Below are 25,087 nucleotides of genomic sequence, written 5' to 3'. Positions count from 1 at the left end.
ACCGATGGCTACGTTGTTGGTACCCACGGTACCCACATGAGATGGCAAGCTGGTGGCACACTGTCTTGGCTATTTACCATGGAAAGCTATTTTGTTTTGAAATCAAGTTAAAAATAGAGGCAAGGAAAAGGCTAAACACACATAAAAATACGAGACCACAAACGAAATATAGACAGTCACTGATCATTATTCTTGTGGGACAGATAGAGCAAAACAAGGGAAAGCTCACTTCCTAGTGAGCATTTCAATATACAAGTTATAGGTGGTGTGCTCACGTGTGTACATGTGTGCATGTTTAGAAAGATGGATGACTCCATCTAAAACAGCAGCTGTGATGATGAATGACTCCATCTAAACTCCATCTAGCTGTGAGTTCTGCAAAATCTGGTCCTTCTGTCTGGCACCTGGCCTATGAGGGAGGGGTCCTGAATGACAAGCTACAAAGGCTGATGTCAGTGAGGATGTCTAGAGATCGTTATAGTGGGCTTTGTTTAGGTTTTGTGGTTTTCAGTGAGATGTATTATTTGTGCTCCTTTTTAGATCTTTTGTGTGTTTCTCTTTTTCTACTGTGAATTACTGGTGGATTGCATATAGCTATTGTGAGATATTTCGCCTATTTGTATCACTTAAATTTTCCTATGAATTTAATTGTTAATTAAATATCTGGACACGCTGCTGTATTTTATGTACTATTCTTTGATGTTTACTCTAAGCCAGCTTGTCATGATTTAGCATGGAAAATAAAGTCATGATGATGGATAAATATGTATGTATATTAGTCAGAAAACTAATAGGCATATGTACATGAATGGACTATGATTGGAAGGACATACAATCTCAACATACAACCAAATGTCTTTCACATACATATTTCTTCACAACAAGGACTACTGTTGTCTCTTTCATTTAAAATGGTGCTTAATGGAGCCCATGATCTCAATGCATGAATAATAAGATAGTAAAGCATGGGAATATCATTTGTAGAGAACTCTTTCACAGTGAAATGTGTTTATTAGCAACAGATAGGGATGGATGAATATGCCTGCTCCATTTCTGCAGAATTCCTCCTTTTCCTGTCTCCAAGCCCATCCTGTGTTGGTTCTGTGAGGAATTTTTTTAACAGAAAATAGCTGTAATATTTTTGTGCGCATTTTTCATATGGACACATTAATAGATGTATTAATGGAGAGAAATTGCCCCATTCATAAAAGCATGTTTGTGTACATTTTATAAATGTAAGGAATGGGGAGGGGGGCTGTCTGCATTTTCAAATGTGCACATGATGTCAAATGGATTTTTTCTTTCTTTCACAGAACACAATGCAAGCTTAGAAATGTACAGATTTTTGGCTGCAAATTGAATCCATTTGCACATTCAGTTTCGGGAGTTGTGGATTGGGTAATCCATAAAACACTCTCAGTGAAGCCAATTTCTCACTCATCCCTAGTAATACAAAATCATAAAGAGGAAAATAAGGTCTACTCAATATTATATTTATCAGTTGTAATAGACCAGATTCATTGATAGGACATATTCTCTGTTCCCATTTGCCCTGAAAGTCTGACAGAATACATTTTGCTACTTAGAATTAGGTACAGAGGCAGATACGTTTACATATGCATGCCAGAAAAGATTGCTTTGAGAGTTTCCTTATCTGCAGCTACAATAACAGGGAAAAATATAAACGTTCTGAAATTAAGAATGGTCTATGGATTTCAAGACAAGCTTCTGGAACAGTAAAACAGTAATCTAAAATAGGGGGCATATGTTCAAACATGACTGTTTCCCTTCAAAAGTGGTTCATTTTTTCTAAATGAAAATTTCAATTAGCAAGAAGTTGGAGAATTTGGGGGAAGATGAATATAGTGCAGTTGCAGACAGGGAAATTTTCACAACTATTCCATTAGAGAGACAGACAGATAGATTATAAATAATAGTGTAGGATACACACTTCCATTGTTTAGTACTTTCTTCTGATGAGCTGTTCCCTGCTATTCAACTCTGGCCTCAAGAGAATAATGTAACATTTTGGGAAAAAGATGCAATCCAGCAATCCAGCACTGGAGGCTAAGATCGAGAAGACCTCCACAGCTACCATGTATTTTCCCTTGGTGCTCAGGTAGGTGGGAACAAAGGATAACCAAACACTGCAAAACACCAGCATGCTGAATGTGATGAACTTGGCTTCATTGAAACTGTCAGGCAGTTTGCGGGCAAAGAAAGCCACAGTGAAGCTGGCAATCGACAGGAAGCCCAAGTAGCCCAGGACACAGTAAAACATTGTCACAGAGCCCTCATTACATTCCATTACAATTTCCTCAGCTACTGAGTGAACGTCGACATCTGGGAAAGAAGGATTCATTGCCAGCCACACAGTACAGATACCTGTTTGGATAAAGCAGCAGGAAAGAACAATGGAACTGGCCAACCTTTTCCCCACCCATTTTCAGATCTTGGATCCTGGTTTTGTGGCCATGAAAGCCAGAACCACAGTGATAGTTTTTGCCAGCACAGAAGAAATAGCCACTGAGAAGTTTATGCCAAAAGTGGTTTGTCCGAGGAGACACATCACCTTCTGAGGCTGGCCAATGAACAGGAACACACAAAGGAAACAGAGCAGGAGGGAGATGAGGAGAGCATAGGTGAGGTCCCGGTTGTTAGCAATGATGATGGGAGTGTTGTGGTGTTTCATAAATATTCCTAACACTAGAACCATGATCAAAGAAAAGGAAAGAACAAAGAAGGCTAAACTGACACCCAAGGGTTCCTTATAAGACAAGAAGTTTATAATCTTAGGAATGCAGAAATCCCGGTTCTTGTTTGGATACTTTTTGTCTGCACATTTATGACAGTCGTTCATGTCTGAAATAGAAAAGATGTGGTCTTGATTTAACAGAGGTGCCATAAATCTTAATAATATCGTGTAATCGTCCCATCACATCAATACAGTATCTGCTTTCTACTGATACTAAGAAATGTGGCAAGGGGTGGTATGAGTGGATCAGAGCTTTGTAGATCTAAGCAACATCTTGGGTTTTAAAAACAAGGAGATCACCATTGCCTGCTAAATATGACTGTAGTCCCACAGTTATTAAATAGGAACATCTTTCTTCTGTATCCAGTGGAGGGTGGTGGCTCCAATTTCAGTGGGGCTGTTAAGCCATTCTTAGTCATAACCATCCAGAACTCTGAAGGAGTTATCCAAGGTTCTGAACACATTTTGGGGATAGGGTTCAGCACTTTGGATGGCTCTTTCAGAGTTCTGGATGGTTCTGATTAAAACCCAGAATGGAATCACAGCCTCACCGAAATTGGGTCCAGCAGCCTCCACTGTCTGCATCTCCTGCAACATTCAAACAGTGTAGAAAGGCAGACCCAGATACAGTATTTTGAAATGGTAATATTTGAACAGGACAAATGTGGCAGACATGCTGGCTCTCTGAACAGGTCTCTGAACAGGTCAAATGCTGCTTTGTATTTTTATTGATATTACCATGACACCATGAGTCAATAATAAGGATGAGAGAATCAATGCGGTTCCAGATTTTTGAGGTTCTCTGAGTTCCACCTTGAAGCCCAGTTCACCTCACTCTTGTTTTCAATTACGACCAGGGATGTTGCGGGCATCAGGCCGGGGCCCAAGGCCTGGCAAGAAATTGCTGGTGGGCCCTCTGGATGCCAGTCTGCAGATCCCAGCACTTGCCCGACTTGGGGCTCCCTGAGTCAGGCAAGCACGGTGATCCCCAATCCCTCACCGAGCATCAAAATGGCAGCTTGGCCTTTTTTTGTAAAGGCTGATTTTACACAAATGGCAGCTGCAAAGCAACCATTTATGCAAGATTAGAGTTATAAATGGCCATATACGCCTCCAATCTTCCATAAATGGCTATTTTACAGCTGCCAGATGCAGAAGATCAGCCTTTATGAAGAAGAAGGAGCTGCCATTTTTACACAAAATGGTGGCTTAGCAGAGGATCAGGAGGCCATGAAGCACTCAGGGACTTGTGGACTGGCCAGTGACTCACTGCACATTGGCGAATGGGGGTGGAGGGCTGGTGGGGGTCTGGCCTGCAGCACATGACGCAGACCACAGTGAGTTTGCCCATCCCTAATTACAATCTGTTTTTCTTTACATTTGACTGGGGAAAGTGTGCATTTGGGGACATTCTTTTTGAAAGTGCACTTAAATCTGCAACTGTTCTCCACAGAACTAAGAGTGAAAATGCATGTGTGTGTGTGTGTGTGTGTATTAAAGGGCACATTTTACAAACACAAACAAATTCAGGAACATGCATGCCTTTCCTGAATAAATGCATTTGCGTTCATATTTGTATTCAGTGGTGCAACCAGGCAAGTTTGAGTAAAAATGAAGCAAAATAAACTTTTTTATACACCTCTAGTCAATATCCATTTTATTATACAAAAGGCAGCACAGAGAGAGGCTTGAAGGCTGGCAGGAAGTGACAGGGAAATTTATCAATTTTGGTTTCTCTTTGTTTCTCATTTTTCCACTCTTCACGTTCAGTTCATCCCAAACCTTGAGGATTTTTCCAATCATACATTCAACTTGTCCTGAACTTTGTCATTTCTAAAACACACACGCAAACCTATATGTATTTTTCTGCACATTTCTACTAATAAATGCATTTTTATGCAACTTTGCCTTATGCACACATTTTTGCAAGCAATTCTCATATAATGCATTTTGAACAATATTTTCACCAATATATACATTTTTGTGTGCACTTTCCCCTAATACATGCACATTTGGATGCATTCTGTAATTGGAGAACTCCATTGCAAAATTCAGAGAGGTGAGAATTTTGATGGTTAACTGAGTTTCAGTTCATGTATTTGTTTGAAAAGCATGAAGGTAGGTTTGCCTAACTGAACACATTTCTCCCTCACTCCTATTGTAAGGAGTGGTTGTTCCAGATGGTTGAAGAAGCCTAGTCAGAATAACTGTATACGTGCTTTCTCCATTGATTAAATTAAAGGGAATTGCTCTAATGAAACTGTAGATTCAGGCAAAATGCCTACTTGATGGCCTGGTCACAGCCCAGGCAGTTGACCAATAAGGCTATCTCTAAATCTGCCAATCCAAAGCTGGGGGACGGGGCAGGGGGGATGGCCCAGTTCTGAAGTGTTCTCTCAGGCTTTCCATGTTGACTCAGGCTTCAAAATGCTGAGAAATTATGTTATTTTGGCAACATATACATGGTATGGCATCCCATGCTGGGGATAGTTCCAGCTTCACCACTATCTTGGAGATGAATGGCTGTCAGTGGCAGAGTGGTGGACCTAAGTTTCAGATGTGTCTGTTCACTGGAATAGACACATGGAGCCTATGCAGCTGAAGCTATTATGCAACCGAAGCTACCATTCCACATTGCAATTCCACATTAGCCAATTGGCAACCGATACCATTCACATAGGTTGATAGAGTTGGAAGAGACCTTGAAGGGCATCTAGTCCAATCCTCTGCTTAGTATAGGCTAAGCCACAGGTAAGGTATTCCTCCTGACTCCTTCTGTACATATCCCACACAAACATATATAACAATTTCTTACTGGAAGGTGGGATCGCTTCAAAGCAAAGTCAGGGCCTCCTGCAGCTGCCATCTTACATCTAGGTGACATAGGTTAGGCTCAGATATAGTGACTCACCCAAGATATACCAGCTACTCTCATTTAGGAGGCAGCCTCCAGAGAGAACCTAAAACAACTAGATAGTAGAAAAGATCTTTGACTTTTGGATGCAGTTTTCCTTGAATTTAGAGGCAGTCTTGCATCTGAAGGCAGAGTTTCTAGTACTACCTAGCTGTCATGGCTTCTCTCTTCTGGTGTTATTCCAATCCAGCCAACCCAAGATTTAGCATGCATGCGCACACACCCAGAGAGAGAGAGAGAGAGACAGAGAGAGACTGGGTGACTGATTCAACAAGAACATCCCATTTCATTATGTGTTTTACTTCTCAGAGGTGGGGGGAAGCGTCCACAAGAGAGAAACCACCAGAAGAAGATAGGAAAAAAGAACCTCCATGTTCAGTCAAAGTCTACCATGAAAACATATTTTCAGTGGTAGACTGCACCTGATCCTGGCTGTTCCATTATCTAGCTGACATAGCTCATCTTCCCCGAGCTATGTGTATTGATGTGAAATATATATTCTGAGGAAAGTGTTCCTGGAATAATTATGAGTATGTCCTGGGCCTCCCCAGTGCTTTGGGCAGCACCCCAACAGGGGAATTCCCCCAGGGGAATGGAGTGGGAAGATCTCTCCCTCAGGGCCTGGGGAAGGGGGTGCACCATGGCAGGGACCATGTCTAGGGGGGACAATAAGCATGCCTTCACTCAGATAGGGCCAGCCCACTGCATCCAACTCTGACAGCTGTGTAAGTCTGCTTGCAGCCTTCACTCTATCAAGGGCTATTCTCACTCATGTGAAGCTGAGTCCATCAGTTTAGACTTTTTCCTTTTTTTAACACTGCCCCACTGGCAGGGGGTGGGGGAGGGTGGGTGGAATTTTGGAGAGAAACAGGTGGTGGAAAAGTTTAACACACCCAGCCACCCACCCAGAGCACTATGGTCCTGATCAGAATCAGGGCTACACAGCTTACACAACAGTAAGGAATACTATCACTCAGAGCTACAGTACCTGTGCATAGCAGATCATTTAGTTTGGCATGGACAGCCTCTTCAGAATCTCTCTCTGCTTTAACACTCCCTATGGTGGCTCATCAGGGTCAAAAGGAGTTAAGATCTTGGCTTTCTGCCAGAGATCTGGATTCACACTCCATTCTATTCCCCCTCCCATTAAATTCCATAAGCTAAAATGAGGTGAAAATTCATACTTTTTTTCAAAACCTATAAATACCTTTTATTTCTTCTGTGGAAAAGCACAGACTACATTTTCTCTGTTACCTAAAATGAAAAACTATTTCTCAAAACACACTGTATAAAGTAAAACCCAGGGGTGGTGTGGGGTGGGGGACCCAAAAGGCAATACCTGGCAAACTGCTGGTGGACATTCACCAAACTTTACATTTCACTTATTTCCATTTCTAGCCCCAAATCTGCCTGGACCATCCTCCATCCCACCTCTCCTTAAATCTCAGGCTTTCAGATCAGTCCATTGTGCTGTTTTTTAGTATAAGCCATAGAACCTACTGATTTCTTGTTCTAATGGTGAAATATGGTTCAGCCAACTCACCCTCTTGGTCTGAAATCTTCCCTTCTGGACATGGGATGCAATTATAACAACAAAATGGCTCTCCTTCCTGCACTTGCTTGCTGGTACCAGGATGACATCTCTCAGTACATAAAGAAAGAGGCTGTACCTAATTCATAAATGAAAGGGAAGAACAATAATAATGAGTTTGGAATCCTTGTTTCAAGGATCTTTCCATATTTTAATAAAATGACCATGACATTTTCAGTCATGTGTGAATGGGCTCACTAGTGAGTTTATCATATGCCACATATTAACACAATGGAGATTGTACAGCATTATCTCTATTTTATAATTACAGCACTTTATGAAAATTGACAAGTTCTTTCTTTATAAATTTATTCTTGATATTTTTTTCCTACATGGACTTCTACACAATGCATTATTTTCATCAATACTGTGTTCTACACTTAAAAAAAAAAAAACATTTTGGAAATCTCTGAATACTGGGAGTATCCCTTTTGTCCCATTTAGAAGTTATATATCTGTGTTAGGAATAGTAGCTTTCAAACAAATGAATATATAGGATCCAGACTTAGTTATACTTACAGTTGAAATAAATGGGTCTTGAATTAACTACGCCAAACATAAATCTCATTGATCCCAATGGGTCTGCCCAAGTATGACTAAGGCTGAATCTACACATAGCAGTTAAACCGTTATCATACCATTATCATAACTATTGGTACACATGACGTCAATGGGAACCAATAGTTATGATAATGGTATGATAACGGTATAACTTCTATGTGTAGATTCTGCCCCAGGCTGGATTCAACTTGTAATATTCTCAGTATTATATTCTGAAGAAATAGGGCTTGAGTATTCAAGTAGTTACATATAATTTCTTAAATTCACTTTTTGATATGGACCTTGGGTAATATTTCTTTCTTAATCATGATTGAAATCCCTTTGGGATATATATGGACAAAAGTAGACAGTGCCACAAATGACTGACTGAAAGATGGCCTCATATTTATTTTGGGTCTTGTTTATATATTTATGTCAATGATATAACCTTCTAATTTACATAATACCCTTAATTTACATACTGCCCTGGGTAGATTACAATGCATTTAGAACAAAGCCAGAACAAAGTATGTGACTGCTCAATTAAATAAACACCACAATGATATATCAATTAGAATAGCAGAGTAAAAACTACCGATCCAATGTTTTAACTGCAGTATCCATCCAATATTTAAAATATTTAAGGAACTATCGAGCTTTGTCCCATGGATGGTATTTGGTTCTATGTTAAAGAACATCAAGGCCCATGGCCTGTGCTTTGGGAGCTCAGACATCACAGAGAGAATGGTGACGGAAAGACCTGCAGGGACACAAACAGGGAATCTAAGACTGGAAATCATCCTCCAGGGCTGGAGAGGTAGAACTGATCTCTCCTACAGCCTCCTGTACACCATCTCAGGAGATGGGGAATGTCTGGCTGGGGAATGCTGGGAGGTGCAGGACTTCTTTCTGTCTAAGCATGCATAGGATTGCACCCTAAATGTGTTTTCTCTCAAAATACGCAATTCTAAACATATCTTCTCTCGAAATATGCATTTTTAGAATATTTTGTGGTGTCTTTGAACTGACAAGCAGATTGTAAAAATGGAAGAATTGCAAAATTGGATGGATAGCTACATTCTAGCATACATATTACTCTGGGAGGTGGGGAACATATCAATTCACATCACAATTCAGAAATACCAAATGCCTCAAGTATCCCCAGCTGTTATTGCAGTTCTTTCTTTTAAAAAATGGTGCAACCTTATCCCTACAGTTATAATAATCACAGCATCAAAATTCCCTCCTTATCTATAAACGTATAACCTATTTTGCTCTGTACATGGACCTTCACATAACAGGTTAATTTAATTGTATATACTATATTCTATATCATTTTTAAAAACCATTTCAAAAATCTTTGAACAATCTGGCCAACCATTTCCCCCCATTACAGCAGGGATGGGGAACCTCCAATCCATGAGCCAAATTTGGCTTGCCAGGCTAGCCCATCCAGCCCACAGAGCCTGAGAACAGGCCCCCCACCTCCCTGAGACCAATCTCACACCAAGAAGCCCCACCCCTTCAAAAAACTGGCAGAGCAACTGAGCTGCAGCCCCAAGGCCATGGAATGGTGACTTTGCTCTTCCTTCACCTTCCCTGAGTGAAGAAGGCAAAAGAGTTCCTTCTCCTGGCCCCACCCTTCCCCTGAAGACCAACCATTTGGTGATTTCCCTACTTTTGTGCAGTTTCTCCCCATTCTAAAAGGTTGAAGTGTCCCTCCTAATGCTTAGTTACTGGCAGTAAGATCTTTAAGCTAAAATTACTATTACTATTACTACTACTACTACTATTATTATTATTATTATTATTATTATTATTATTAACGTTTCACTACCACCACATAGCCAAACGTCTCTGGGCAGTTTACAAAAGTTAAAAACATTAAAATACAATATACAAAGTTGAAAAACATGTACATAAAAACATATGTACAATATAAACAAAAACCATATAACCAAAAGAACCTTTGAACTAAAAACGTTCAAAAAACCCAACAATAAAACACAGATTAAAACAACTGTTTAAAAATACTATACAAAAGTCAGCAAAGGGAAGAAGAGTTCTCAAAAGGGAAGGCCTGCCGGAATAAGAGAGTCTTTAATTCCTGCTTACAGGCCTTCAAAGAGGTCAGCAGGCGCATTTCAGCCGGCAGGTCATTCCACAACTGAGGGGCGGCAAAGAAAAAGGTCCTCTTGCGTGTGGCTGCCAAACTCTCATTAGGCTAGGGATGGACAAAAGTCCCTTACCTGGTCCCGCAGCTTTTTTCGGTGGGGGGGGAGGCGCTCCGTTTCTCCCCCTGAAATTCTTGGTGGGTGGGGAAGCGCCCCGTCCCTCCCTGCCGAAATTCTGGCTGGGGGGGAGCGCCCCGCCTATCCGGCCACGAAAGAAAAAAGTAAAGTAAAAAAACAAAACAAAACGTGATAGGCTACGTAAAGATTTACGATTTAATCATGGCTAGATTTTCAAAGTCAGCCATGATAGGCTATGTAAATCTTTACGTAGCCTATCACGGCTTTGAAAATCTAGCTGTGATAGGCTACGTAAATCTTTATGTAGCCTATCACTTTTTTTTTTTTTACTTTGAAATGGCAGCGGTGGCAGCCGGTCAGAAGACCGGCTGCCGCCGCCGCCCCGCCACCGAACTGCCGCTGGGACCCGCCGCCGCGAGGGACATTCGCACGAGGTAAGTCCCATCCTGGGGTGGGGGGGGGTGTCGGAGAATTTCCCCACCAATTTCGGGGGGCTGAATGCGTTGGCATTCGGCCTCCCGGAGATTTGTGGAGAAATTCTCCGACACCCCTACATTAGGCAGCCACAGCAGAGAGCCCTCAGAGGCCCTTAGGTGACGGACTGGGACATAGGGGAGAAGGCGCTCCCTGAGGTACCTTGGACCTAGACCATGTAAGGCTTTGAAGGTAAGAACCAGCACTTTATAGTTTGCTTGGAAACAAATTGGCAGCCAGAGTAAAGATTTTAAAACCAGTGTAATATGTCCTCCTGAACTAAATATACAAGCTGCCTGAAGTACAGCGCATTACAGAAATCAAGCCTGAGGTTGCCAGAGCATACACCACCGTTACTAGGTCCACATGTTCCAGGACTGGGCGTTGCTGGCGCATCAGCCAAAGCTGATAACAGGCACTTTTCACTGTTGCCTCCACCTGGGTGCCAGAAGCAGGGTTGGGTCAAGAAGCACCCCCAAGCTATGAACTTGCTCCTTCAGGGGGAGTGCAGCCCCATCCAGAACTGGTTGACGTTCCTCAATACCTGAATTAGGAACCCTCAGGATGAACACCTCTGTCTTTCCTGGATTCAACTTCAGCTTGTTCTCCCTCATCCAGCCCATTACTGACTTCAGGCAGTCATTCAGAGGAGTCCTACCTTCCTTGGAGAAGGATGTTAAGGAGAAATAGATTTGGGTGTCATCAGCATACTGATAACACTCAGCTCCAAAACTCCTGATGATCTCTCCCAGCAGTTTCATATAGATATTAAATGGCATTGGGGTTAGAACGGAGCCCTGAGGGGCTCCACATAGTAGTTTCTTTTTCGAGCAACAACCATCCCCGAGCGACATCATCTGGAAGCATCCCGAGAGAAAGGAGTGGAACCACTGCAGAGCAGTGCCCCCAACCCCCAACTCCCTCAGGCAATCCAGAAGGATACCATGGTCAATGGTATGAAATGCCACTGACAGATCCAAAAGAATCAACAGGGATGCACTCCCCCTATCAATTCCCAGGCTAAGATCATCCATCAAGGCAACCACGGCAGGCTCAACTCCTTATCCCGCTCTGAAGCTGGTTTGAAATGGGTCCAGATAATCAGTTTCATCCACGACTGCTTGGAGTTAATCGGGTACTAACTTCTCGATTACCTTGTCCACAAATGGTAAATTGTTTACTGGCCTGTAATTACTGAAGTCTAGTGTGTCAAGGGAAGACTTCTTCAGGAGCGGCCTAACAATTGCTTCTTTTAGACATGATGGAAATTTACCTTCCCTTAGGGAGGCATTAATAATATTCAGCAAAAGTTGCTTTACCCTCTCCCCTCCCTGGACTACAACCCAGGATGGGCAGGGATTGAAGGGGCAAGTTGTCTTTTTGACCAAACCAAGCAGCTTCTCCACATCATCAGGAGTCACAAGCTGAAAATGATTCAGTGCAAGCAGAGTTGCTGCACACCTCACTGTTGATTTCTGTCCCACAACAGTATCCAAGTCGGCTTGTATCCAAGAGGTTTTACCTGCGAAAAGCTCATTAAAGGCCTCACAGCAAGCTACCAAAGGCTCTAAGATTGGATTGGGAGGGGGGGTTGACTCAGTTCCCTAACCACCCTGAACAGCTCAGCTGGGCACGGGTTTGTGGACACAATATGTCTACAGTAGAAAGCTCTCTTTGCTGCACATATCACCACTTCATAGGTCTTCAAATAATCCCTATGACGTGTCTTGTCAGATTCAAGTCGAGTTTTCTGTAGAGATGTACGAAAGTCACTTACCTTTTAGAACAGTGACATTTGCGGTGGGGGGGAGGCACTCCGTCCCTCCCCCCAAAATTATCTCTGTCCGGCTCCACTCCGCAGCGATTCCGCGGAGCCGCCGGCCGGGGCTGCCCGCAGCTGGACATCCAGCCACTGGGCAGCCTGCACAGGGACACAAATGGTGACGGCCATAGCTGCCGCCATTTGCGTCCCTGTTAGGGATGGACGAAAGTCCCTTACCTGTCCTCGAAGCTTGCTTCGCGGTGGGGGGAGGTGCTTCGCTTCTCCCCCCGAAGTTCATGCGAGGGGCGGGAGGTGGCCCATCCCTCGCCAGCGAAAGTCAGGCTGGGTAGAAGCGCCCCGTCTACCCGGCCGCAACCCCCCCAAAAAAAACCACCCCCGTGATAGGCTACGTAACGATTAACGTAGCCTATCACGGCTAGATTTCCAAAGTCAGCCGTGATAAGCTACGTAAATCGTCACGTAGCCTATCACGGGTGACTTTGGAAAAAAAAAAAAGCACGTACGCAAATGGCGGCCCCCATAGGGAGCCGCCATTTGTGTTCCTTATTTGGTCCCTGTAGTCTACGTAAATCTTTACGTAGACTACAGGGACCAAATAAGGAACGCAAATGGTGGCTCCCTATGGGGGCCGCCATTTGCGTACGAGCTTTTTTAATTTTTTTCCCCGAAGTCACCCGTGTTAGGCTACGTGACGATTAACGTAGCCTATCACGGCTGACTTTGGAGATCTAGCTGTGATAGGCTACGTTAATCATTACGTAGCCTATAACGGGTATTATTTTTTTTTTTTTACTGCACTTGTAATGGCGGCGGCAGCCGGTCAAACGACCGGCTGCCGCCCCTGCCCCTGACGAAGACCTGACAAACCGCTGCCGGGAGGGGCATTCATGAAAGGTAAGTCCCATCCCGGGGAGGCGGGGGGGTGGAGAATTTCACCACCGATTTCGGGGGGCCGACTGCGTTGGCACTCGGCCCCCCGAAGTTTCGGGGAGAAATTCTCCCCCATCCCTAGTCCCTGTTAGGGATGTATGAAAGTCACTTACCTTTCCGCATATTATGTTCATGGGGGGAGAGGCGTTCTGTCCCTCCCTCCGGAATCCTCGATGGGGGGGAGGTGATCCATTCCTCCCCCCTGGAATCCTCGACAGCTGGCTGTGCTCGGTGGCAGCTCTGCGGAGCAGCTGGCCAGGCCCAGGCCAGACCCGTCCGCAGCCGGATTTCCGGCTGCGGAGGGCTCTGGGTAAACAAACAAACAAACAGCGTACACAAATTTGCATTCCTTATTTTTTGCTGTCTTAGTCTACGTAAATATTTACGTAGACTATTACGACGAAAATAAAGGGGAATGCAAATAGCGTACTGGGCACTATTTGCGTCCCTTTTTGATTCACCATTTTAGCCTACGTAAATATTTACGTTGGCTAAAATGGCGAATGAAAAAGGGATGCAAATAGCGCCCTCTATGCTATTTGCGTTCCCCTTTATTTTTGCCGTAATACTCTATGTAAATATTTACGTAGACAAAGACGGCGAAAAATAAGGAATGAAAATGGCGGTGGCCGTAGCTGCCGACATTTGCGTACACGTTTTTTTTTTTTACCCAGCCGTGATAGGCTATGTAAATCTTTACGTAGCCTATCACGTCTCTGTAAAAAAAAAAAAAAAGACGAAGACTGCAAATGGTGGCAGCGGCAGCCGGTCGGAAGACCAGCCACCGCCAGCCACTGCCGGAGCAGCTGCCGCCTGGAAAATCCGCCACTGGTAAGTCTCCTCCTGGGCGGGATCCGCGGGGGGGCGGGGGGGTGGCAAGCCGTTCTGCCACAGATTTCGGGGGGCCGAATGCACTGGCATTCAGCCTCACCGAGATCCATGGCGGAATTCTCTGACATCCCTTGTCCCTGTATTTTGACATGATAGGCTTCGTAAATATTTACGTAGCCTATCATGGCAAAAAACAAAGAAACAGCCAACGCAAAATGCGGCGGCTACAGTGGCCACCATTTGCGTTCCCTTTTTTTTTGGTCGTGATAGTCTACGTAAATATTTACGTAGTCTATTACAGCAAAAGAGATGGGCGCAGAGATGGGCGCAAATGGCGGCCACTTCGCCATTTGCGCCTCTCCTTTTTGCTGTGATAGGCTGCGTAAATATTTACGTAGGCTATCATGGCAAAAAAAAAGGGAACGCAAATGGTGGCCGCTGTAGCTGCTGCCATTTGCGTTCCCTTTTTTTGCTGTGATAGGCTACGTAAATACTTATGCAGCCTATCACGGCTTCTGCAGGGACGCAAATGGCGTGCCTGCATTAGCTGTGATAGGCTACATAAGTATTTATGTAGCCTATCATGGCTATAATGAAGAATAATGAAGAATTATGAAGAATTAATGAATGAAGAATAATAAAGTGAATGGCGGCTGCGGATGCAGCCACCATTCACAAAGCAGTGCGAACGGCAGCAGGTAGGTGTCCCGTTTCACGTGCCTTTCGTGGGGGGGGGGGCTTCGTTCTGCCATGGATTTCGGGGGGCCGAATGCACTGGCATTCGGCCTCACCGAGATCCGTGGTGGAATTCTCTGACATCCCTAGTTTTCTGCCATTGGTGCGCTAGTGGTCGTCCTCGTTGCTTCAGCTCCCTGAGTTATTTTGTAAACCATGGCGCTTGTTTGGAAGCGAGTAGGAGAGGACGTCTAGGAGCAACCATGTCAATAACCAGATCTTCATTCCACAGGGAGACAGGGATACCACAGGGTTGGCAGTGGCACCAGCCAAGAAACGTCTGCAAGACATCGTGGAATTGCAATGGATCCATCAGCCTTTGGGGCCGGACCATCTTAAATGGTCCACCACCCCTGCAGAGTGGATAGTAGCTGCGATACCAGCCCTGACCAGACAGTGGCCCATTCATGACTTCATGGAGAATGATAAAACCTCCACCCATGGATCAATCTCCTGATTGGAGCAGAAGATCAAATCGAGTGTGTGATCAGCTTCATGTGTTGGCCTCTTGACTACCTGGGACAAGCCCATGGTTGTCATGGTAGCCATTAACTTCTGGGCTGGACACCTGGCAAGCTGGACCCGAGGGGGATGTTAAAGTCACCCAGGACTAGAAGCCTGGGCGACTCCAACACCAGCTCCTAGACCAGCTCTGTGAGCTCAGTTAGGGACTCTGTTAAGTAGTGGGGTGGCTGGTACATTAACAGAATCCGCAGTCTCTCCCTAGTCCCGAGGCTGAGATATACACACTCCGTGTGAGCCAGTTCCTTCACAGTGAGTCTGGTCAGGGGGATGTTATCTTTGTGGACCACTGCTACGCTGCCTCCCCATCTGCTTCTCTTTACCTGCTCTACCATGGAATACCTGACCAGGAGAAGCTGCAACAGTACAGGCCCACTTATCTCCCCCCAGCCAAGTCACCGTAATGCATACCAGGTCAGCCTTTTCATCGAAGATTAAATCATGGATGGTTGTGATCTTATTCAGGACTGACTTGGCGTTGCAAAGGAGCAGGCAAAGATTCTGCGGGTTGCTTGGCCTGCTCCCCAAGGTACGTGGGCTGAGAGGGCAACTAGAAGTCTGGATAGGTGTAAGATACATGCCCTCCCTTCTCCTATTTGGCTTTGCTCTGCCAGCACCATATCTCCCCATGCCTCCCACCACTGTTATTGCCTCCCCTATACACATAATGCTGACTTTGTCTCAGAAAAGACATCAAACTCAGTAACATTCAGCAGAATAAAACAGTCAAGCTCAACATCCCATCTCTCACATGTAATGTACACCTAACGCTCTCCTCCCATCTCTCCCCCGGGGGGGGGGCACAATTCAATACCAGCCGGCTCTCACCCTGGGGTATAAAATCACTTTCCTCTCACACATAAAAATAATAAAGAGCCTCACTAGAAAACAAACAAAACACATTCAAAGGCACCCCCCCCACACACTAAACGACCCCAGAAATCCCCCCTCGCTCCCCACAAGGGGAAGAGAAAGAAGGGAAACACAGAAAGAGGAGAGAAAACCATGGGATATGGCCCTCACCCTTACTGCCCCCCAAAGCACCCCCCCAAAGGGGGTGACCCCCCCTTTGGGGTCACCCTCTTTGGTGGCACTACCACCCACATCGGCTTCCCTTAAGTGCAGGCTTCCTGGGGGGACAGCCAATGGCTGGATGCCAAATGCTCCCCAGGGAACCAGGTCCACAGCTGTTTCAGGAGCCAGAGAGAGTGAGCCCTTCCCAAGGCCAGACAGGCTGCTGTAGCAGCAGTGAAGGAGCAGGAAGTTGACACTGGCCAGAGGAAAACGACTCCCCCCTGCTCCTCAGACGAAATTCCCGGCTGCCACAGTTCTTGCTCTGCTGGCTACTCCTGGTTCTCATACGGCATATAAAATATGCTGGTCTTTTTGGCCTTTCCCCTTTTGCCGCACCCCTAATGGAATTTGGCACTCGCTGAAAGAGGATCAACACCCCTGTCCTAGGCCTTGTCTGTTTTAAATGCTATTACATTTTAATGGTTTTAGCTCCTGCTTTATTTCTTGGCTATTTTTACCTCCTCATTTTGTACTGTTTCTTATCAAGTTTGCTTTGCATGCTCAGTGCATTTGTATTGGTTTGTTGTTTTAGATATTAATCTGCATTGTATTATATTATCAATAATTTTATTTGAAAATGATTGTACACTGGCTAGAAACCCTGTTTTGTTGGTGTCATATAAATGCAAATACTGAAATAAATATATGATTGGAGGCTATTCTTTCAGTACTACCACTGCTTTCAGAGGCACGTTTTGGTAGTGATGTGAATTCTCGGTGCCTGCTCCCAGGGTATGGAACTGCCCGCTGAGTGAGGCTAGGGTGTTGCCCTCTGTACTTCCATTCTTCCGGCAGGCAAATACTGTTTGTTTTTGTTTTTGTTTTTTTCCGAGCGAGACTTGGGCATGGAAGTATGTCTCTTTGGTTGAGTGCTGTTTTTATTTTGTAATTATTGTGTTTTTAATAGTGTTTTTGTATATGAGTTTTATTTTTTTTTTAATCAAGTCTTATTTAACTCTTTTGGGAAGTTCCTATGATTGTAAACCACCTGGAGTGCCACTTTTGTGGTAGAAAGACAGGGTATGAATCTAATCCATCAATAAATCTTACCTGGTTAAACCAGTGGTGCCATGTTATAGCCTCTTTTTGGATCGTTAATGCTTGGTCTGGAGGAGCCTGGGGATCCACTGTCCCAACTTTTGAACGATGAAAGGATCGATTTGAGGAAACAATCCAATTGATGACATCAAATCCAGCTACTAGACACCCACTCTGGTCAAAGAAAACCTTGTCTCCAGCGCTGTTATTAAAAGAGATACCCCTCAGAAAGTGATGGAGCTAGATTAAAAGGAACAAGCAAGGGTTTTGAAAAGGCTAAACTTGGATAATCCAAATGCAGGCATTAGAAGAATTATGTCATGGGCAGTTTTTTGCTTGGGGAAGATTTATGGAAGAAATGTTTACTGTCAAATATAGTATTGTCATTTATTTATTTTTTAAAAAAAGATCTGGGAAAGATCTGGGAAATCAGAAAGTCTATCCTCAGCCAGGAATCAGGGTGATTGATAAAAGTTTTAAGAGAAGTGCTCTAACAGGAGGTTGGGCATTGGAGCTTGACCCTTTAATTTTTGTGATGGCTCCCTTAGCTGCTGTTTTAGAGGTCTACAAGAGGGCATGATTTCCCCCCACCTCCACTTATGGCCCCTATGCTCCCCCTCAGATCTTTCCATCATGTTTCTCTGAGGCTTTGTTCCTGTTGTGTTTTTAATTTACTTATTTCATTATTGTTTTAATTAAGGCTTCATTTTTTTATTTTTCAAAAGCTCCTATGATTGTAAGCCACCTTGAGTGCCATTTTCTTGGTAGAAAGGCAGAACAAAAACCAAATCCATAAATAAAAAATAAAGAATGCATCTCACCTGGTTAAATCAGCTGTATCTTTTTAGGGCCTCTGTATCGATCATTAATGCCTGGTCTGAAGGAGCCTGTGGATCCACCCTTCCAACTCTGACACAATGAGAAGAGTGGTTGGAGGAAACAATCCAACTGATAACATCGAATTCAGCTACTAGCCACCCACTGTGGCTTTGTGCCTGGTTGAGGAGAGCTGTCTGGTCTCTAGTTCTGCATGCTTTTATTTACTGAGACTGTCTATCCATGCTATGTTCTCAGGCAGGATCCCTCTGTAGCTAGTTGTCTCCTTGCCTGAACCTCTTCCTGTATGCACTTGATTTAGTGTGATCATCCCTCCTGTCATTCATAAACTCCTACCACATCCCAACTTTCCAGGCTGCCTTAGGATCTATGTACAGTAGCTGTTGAAAGAGTCCAAGTACATGAGAAAGCCACAGAAATTACATTAAAATATGCTTTATTCCCGGAGCATTGTTAGAAGCAAAGAAACTCTGGCATGAATCTGATCACATTGGGGGAATGAGTAGGAGATAGTAGTGAGAGGAGAGTCCAGCACAAATGGCCACCAGGAAAGAACCACAAAGAAATGGATGCTGTATTTTTAGCCTGGTGGACCTGCTGGGACAAGGTAAAACTGCTGCAGAAAAAAAAAATGCTTAGGGTGAGCTGGCCTCCCTGCTTTGCGAAGGACTAGAATGGGGACATGAATGAACCAATGAATTCCTACAAAATCTATTATTGAATTCAGAGCATTGATGGTCAGTTCCAGCCCAGACCCATGTGGATGATATCTTTACACAGGGTGGAGACAGACTTGTGCAGAGATTTCACTGCTCAAGCAGATTTTGATTAGGTATGTATGTAGTTATTATTAACATGTATATACCACCATATTTGCTAAAAAGACGCCAAGGTGGTGTATACCAATTTAAAACAATAAAACCTCGCAACAATAAAAACATTAACAGAACATTAAAAACAGTAAAAACATTAGAACATTGCAAATCGCACAAGTGAAAAGGCTAAATTGTAAAGCTGCATCTTTACACCCTTTCTAAGGGCCACGTGTGGGGGCCAATCATAGTTCTGGAAGGAGCACATGCACATTCCATAGTGTAGGGGCAACACAGCCCTTTCCCAACAATAGGCCTCTGCAGGTAACGGTGCCCTCCAAAGGAAAGAAATGGCTAACCAACTTAGCATCATTGACATCTTGTCCCATCCATCATATAGCTCAAATGATGCACCTTCTCTAAGGAATTATCCTATTGGTAAGCACAGTAATGGGATGAGGTATTTCTATCCCCTCATGGATCACTGCCTTGTTGTAGCAAAGGGGCTTGCATAACTCAGTGAAGCCATAAGCTATGCCATGCAGGGCCACCCAAGATGGACAGGTCATGGCAGAGAGTTCTGACAAAATGTGGTCCACTGGAGAAGGAAATGGCAACCCACTCCAGTATTCTTGGCAAGAAAGCCCCATGGAACGTATCACAAGGCTAAAAGATATGATGCCGGAAGATGAGCCCCTCAGGTCGGAAGGTGTCCAATATACTACTGGGGAAGAGCAGAGGGTATTTCCAAGTAGCGCCAGAAAGAGTGAAGCAGCTGGGCCAAAGCTGAAAGAACACTCAGCTGTGGATGTGTCGGGTGGTGAAAAGAAAATCCGATGCTGTAAAGAACAATATTGTTTAGGAACCTGGAATGTAAGTTCAATGAATGAAGGTAAGCTGGAGGTGGTCAAACATGAGATGGCAAGATTGAACTTCGACATCTTGGGAATCAGCGAACTCAAATGGACAAGAATGGGTGAATTTAATTCAGGTGACCATTATATCTACTACTGTGGGCAAGAATCCCTAAGAAGAAATGGAGTAGCACTCATAGTCAACAAAAGGGTGGGAAAAGCAGTACTGGGGTACAATCTCAAAAACGATAGAATGATCTTGGTACGAATCCAAGGCAAACCATTCAACATCACAGTAATTCAAGTCTATGCCCCAACCACTGAGGCCATAGAAGCTGAGGTTGATCAGTTCTATGAAGACCTACAACACCTTCTAGAACTAACACCAAAAAAAGATGTCCTTTTCATCATAGGGGATTGGAATGCTAAAGTAGGAAGTCAAGAAATCACTGGGATAACAGGCAAGCATGGCCTTGGTGTACAAAATGAAGCAGGACAAAGGCTAATTGAGTTTTGCCAAGAGAAGATGCTGATCATAGCAAACACTCTTTTCCAACAGCACAAGAGGCGACTCTACACATGGACATCACCAGATGGTCAATATCGAAATCAGATTGATGATGTCCTTTGCAGCCAAAGATGGAGAAGCTCTATACAGTCAGTAAAAACAAGACCTGGAGCTGACTGTGGCTCATATAATGAGCTTCTTGTTGGAAAATTTTGGCTTAAATTGAAGAGCGCAGGGAAAACCACTAAACCATTCAGGTATGACCTAAATCATATCCCTGATGAATATACAGTGGAGGTGAGGAATAGATTTCAGGGATTAGACCTGATAGACAGAGTGCCTGAGGAACTCTGGACAGAGGTCCATAACAATGTTCAGGAGGCAGCAACTCAATCCATCCCAAAGAAAAAGAAATGCAAGAAAGCAAAATGGCTGTCTGATGAGGCTTTACAAGAAGCTGAGGAATTAAGGGAAGCGAAAAGCAAGGGAGAAAGGGGAAGATATATCCAACTGAATGCAGAGTTCCAGAGAATAGCAAGGAGAGACAAGAAGGCCTTCTTAAATGAACAATGCAAAGAAATCAAGGAAAACAACAGAATGGGAAAGACTAGAGATCTCTTCAAGAAAATCGGAGATCTCAAGGGAACGTTTTGTGCAAAGATGGGCATGATAAAGGACAAAGAAGGCAGGGACCTAACAGAAGCAGTTGAGATTAAGAAGAGGTGGAAAGAATACACAGAAGAACTATACAGGAAAGATCTTAATGTCTCTGATAGCCATGATAGTGTGGTCACTGAACTTGAGCCAGACATCCTAGAGAGTGAAGTCAAGTGGGTCTTAGGAAGCATTAGTAACAACAAAGCTAGCAGAGATGACAGTATTCCAGCTGAGCTATTTAAGATCCTAAAAGATGATGCTGTGAAAGTGCTGCACTCAATATGCCAACAAATTTGGAATACTCAACAGTGGCCACAAGACTGGAAAAGGTCAGTTGAGCGCTGAAGAATTGATGCTTTCGAACTGTGGTGCTGGAGAAGACTTTTACGAGTGCCCTGGACTTCAAGGAGGTCAAATCAGTCCATCCTAAAGGAAATCAACCCTGAGTGCTCATTGGAAGGACAGATACTGAAGCTGAAGCTCAAATATTTTGGCCACCTAATGCGAAGAGAAAACTCTCTGGAAAAGACCCTGATGCTGGGAAAGACTGAAGGCAAAAGGAGAAGGGGACGGCAGAGGATGAGATGGCTAGATAGCATCACTGATGCAATGAATATGGACTTGAGCATGCTCCGGGAGAGAGCGGAGGACAGGAAGGCCTGGCGTGCTATGGTCCATGGGGTCATGAAGAGTCGGACACGACTGAACAACAACAATTTCTGTCCCCACTTCTTACAAGCATAGCAAGAGAGAGAAAATGGAGGGAGGGTTATTACTGTAGGCCTCTCACTAGTTTTTCTGTAAACAAAGAAGTGATGCTCATGATAACATACTTAGTTTTCCTATTTCGGTGCATTTAGGATGGAGTAAGAGAAGGGTGTGTGGCTTTTGTGTTTTAGTGGGAGGGGCTATATTGGTATGTGTCAGAGAGGAGGTGGGGCTTGTGGATTTCATTATGGGGCCCCTTATAATAGAGCGGACTAAGGACATACCAGACAGGAAATTAGACAAGAGCTTTACTGACTTTCTTTTAAAAAAGGGTATAATGGCAGTAGAAAACTCCTGACCCCACATGGGTAAAATTAAATCCAATGCCATCTAAGCATGGCGGACTATTCTGCCACGGGCTCCAATGAGGCTGGATTCTAAAGAATCCCCCCCCCCCCGAGTCCATGGCAGAATGGAACACTCACCTCGGCCACCCCGCAAAGTTCATGCCAGCCGGATCCTACCTGCTGCCAGCTGGGTCTGGATCCGTCCACTCACTCTGCTGCCATCCGCTGCCAGTCTGCAGATGCAAATGGCGTCTGGCATAGCAGACGCCATGATTTACGTCCCTGCTCTTTGCCATGATAGGCTACGTAAATTTTTACGTAGCCTATCACGCGAAGAGACAGGGATGCAAATGGCATCTGCTAGGCCATTTGTATCCCTGCTCTTTGCCGTGATAGACTATGTAAAGATTTACGTAGCCTATCATGGCAAAGAACAGGGATGTAAATGGCATCTGCTATGCTGGACGCCATTTGCATCTGCAGACCAGCAGAGGACAGAAGGATTCCAGGGGGAGGAATGGCTCGTCCCCCCGCGGACCCCCCTTCGGACTCGTGTGAGTGAGGTTTGTACGCCCCTAATGCCATCTAGTGCTTAAATTCTGTACGGATACCATCCACACTTACACACCCTAAATTTCCCCCCATAATTTAAGCACTCCTTAACAGAAGAGCAAATTTTCTCCAAAGACCTAGGACATGGCTGATTTGAGGAAAGCAGTGGAGGCTGATTTAACTATACACTATTTTTCTTTCATTTCTTCCTGATGGGGAGAGAAAGAAAGATGGCAATGTTAGCATGGGGAAAGTTGGGTATAGCATTTACTGCACACTTTGTGGCCTGCTGTAACACTCATAGATACATTACTGTTCTTCTTGAGCATGCTGAGCATATTACCTGCCAGGAATCTTGATGCTGAAGCTTTGGCCCACCTCTGCTTGTCATTGCTCTGTGTTTGAATTTAGATTTGGACATGGCATGTAAAGCATGGGCCACAGCATAGACAGCACTGTAGATACTGTAGCTATGGGCAGTCATGATCATTTCAAAGAAGGTCCCTGGAAGACTCTCCAGCTTCTCCTCCCCTGTGCAAATAATCTCCTCCTCCATGCTCAGAACCTGATCTGGGAATACACAACCAAAGGCCTGTTGCCAGAAGTCCTTGATATATCCATCTGCTTTCACACTGAAAGGGTTTCTGCTCTCAACAAATGGCTTGAATCCTGGTAGATCACTGGAGTGAATTGTTAAGGAAAGAGCACCATTGAACATTTTTACACCCCATTTCCTTTGATAGACCAATGAGGTGAGCTCCATTTGGGCTGTCATTATCCATACTATACCTTTTGGTTTAGCTGTCACATTTTCTATATTTGACACCCATTGGAACCATATCAAATCCGCCATGGAGTAAGAATCTCCATAGACCACCACGGTATTCACTTTGCTGCCCATGATTTGATCATATATTTTTGCCCCACGTTTGATCATATAATCAAATTCACTGATAAGTCTTGCTATGGGAATTTTTTCTATGAAGGCAAAACAGATATGCTTCTGGGAAAAATATGGAAATACAGTTTGCACAAAGTTTTCTCCATTTTCATCATCCATAATAAGCATCCCAATCCATGTCCACTTAAAATGCAGAAGTAGAGAAAGAATCCCTATATATTGAAGGACTTCCTGAGGGACCATCTGGTAGAAGGGAAGGCCTGACGTTTTATCATTCATTATTGGAGCAGAACCATAAATGAGCTAGAGAGAAAAGAACAACAACAAGAATTGTAGCATCAATACTGCAGTTTTGAATGTTCATAAGATTTATGTCAGCAATCCTTACAAGAAACCAGTAAGTTAAGCAAATAGTATTGTTTCTATGCTCCGAATCCATGGCTGTCTTTTATGTACAATCTCATTTTTCAGGAGACATAACTCAAATGCCTTCTTCTCAAGTAACAAACTTTTTAATTAACCAGGAAGTGCAAGTTGAACTAATTCTTGATATTCTAAGAGCAGATATCTCCTATACACTGTAGTTCTACATAAAACACTCAGGGATTGCCTTACGGCATAAAAGAGCTCAGTATCCCTACTTGGAAATACCCTCTGCTCTTCCCCTACTACTAATTTTTTTCTTTTACAGCTGCAGGGCACTCAGTTGAATCAGATTATTTCCAAGGTCCATCAGATTATTTCATAGAATAGTAGGGTTGGAAGGGGCCTACAAGACCATCGAGTCCAACCCCCAGGGCACTCATCATTGCTGTATTTCAGTTATGAAATACAAATCTCAAAGGACCTAGGAAGTGTTAGTTACATTCCCATAGTCTACCCCTCCCCACACAAATAGAGACTTGTATCCTACCTGTGGAACCTTATAGATATCCAAGATAGTTGCCACATGGAGGGAGAATTGGGAGTCCAGTCCTCCAATGATTGCTACTAGATTATTCTGCATGTTGCACATGTAGCTGGGGATCAATCTCTCCAGTGCTGATAAAAGCAGCATTGTGGCATGATAGGTCCTCTTTGCATTGTTGTAGCTGTCATAGATGCGGAAACCCAGAGTGAGATTGGGCAGGATCTGAGAGTTTTCATTTATCTCCTTTATGCCGAACACCAAGGCCCGGATGTTCTGGTAATTCTTAGGCACTACACTGGAAAGAGTGTTACATTCTGTATCAGAAGAATATTCCATAGCATTGAATGGAATTCCATAGCTACCCTGCTCTGTGTCTTCTTCATTTTCTCAGTGTTTATGTACTATCTTGCTTGATGCACTCTTTAGTCTAAGGTGAGCTATACAAAAGTAACATGGACAAACAATATGTGTGTTCATGTTCAGAACACAATACCCCCTATAAACAATATCAGATCCACAATATCAGAAATATCAGAAGAAATTGTGCCTGAGAATGATGGAG

General features: G+C 43.9%; 1 pseudogene; it reads right to left on the bottom strand.

Annotated features, from left to right (window-relative positions):
- Positions 1–1,960: 1,960 nt before the first annotated feature.
- On the bottom strand, positions 1,961–24,861 carry LOC146341901 (vomeronasal type-2 receptor 26-like; annotated as a pseudogene).
- Between the last annotated feature and the right edge of the window lie 226 nt (positions 24,862–25,087).

This window comes from Heloderma suspectum, chromosome 6 (genome assembly GCF_057233095.1).
Source record: "Heloderma suspectum isolate Gila_16-S chromosome 6, 16-S_ref, whole genome shotgun sequence".
NCBI lineage: Eukaryota > Metazoa > Chordata > Lepidosauria > Squamata > Helodermatidae > Heloderma > Heloderma suspectum.
Note: the sequence above shows the minus strand (reverse complement) of the source record. Positions and strands in the feature narration are given on the sequence as shown.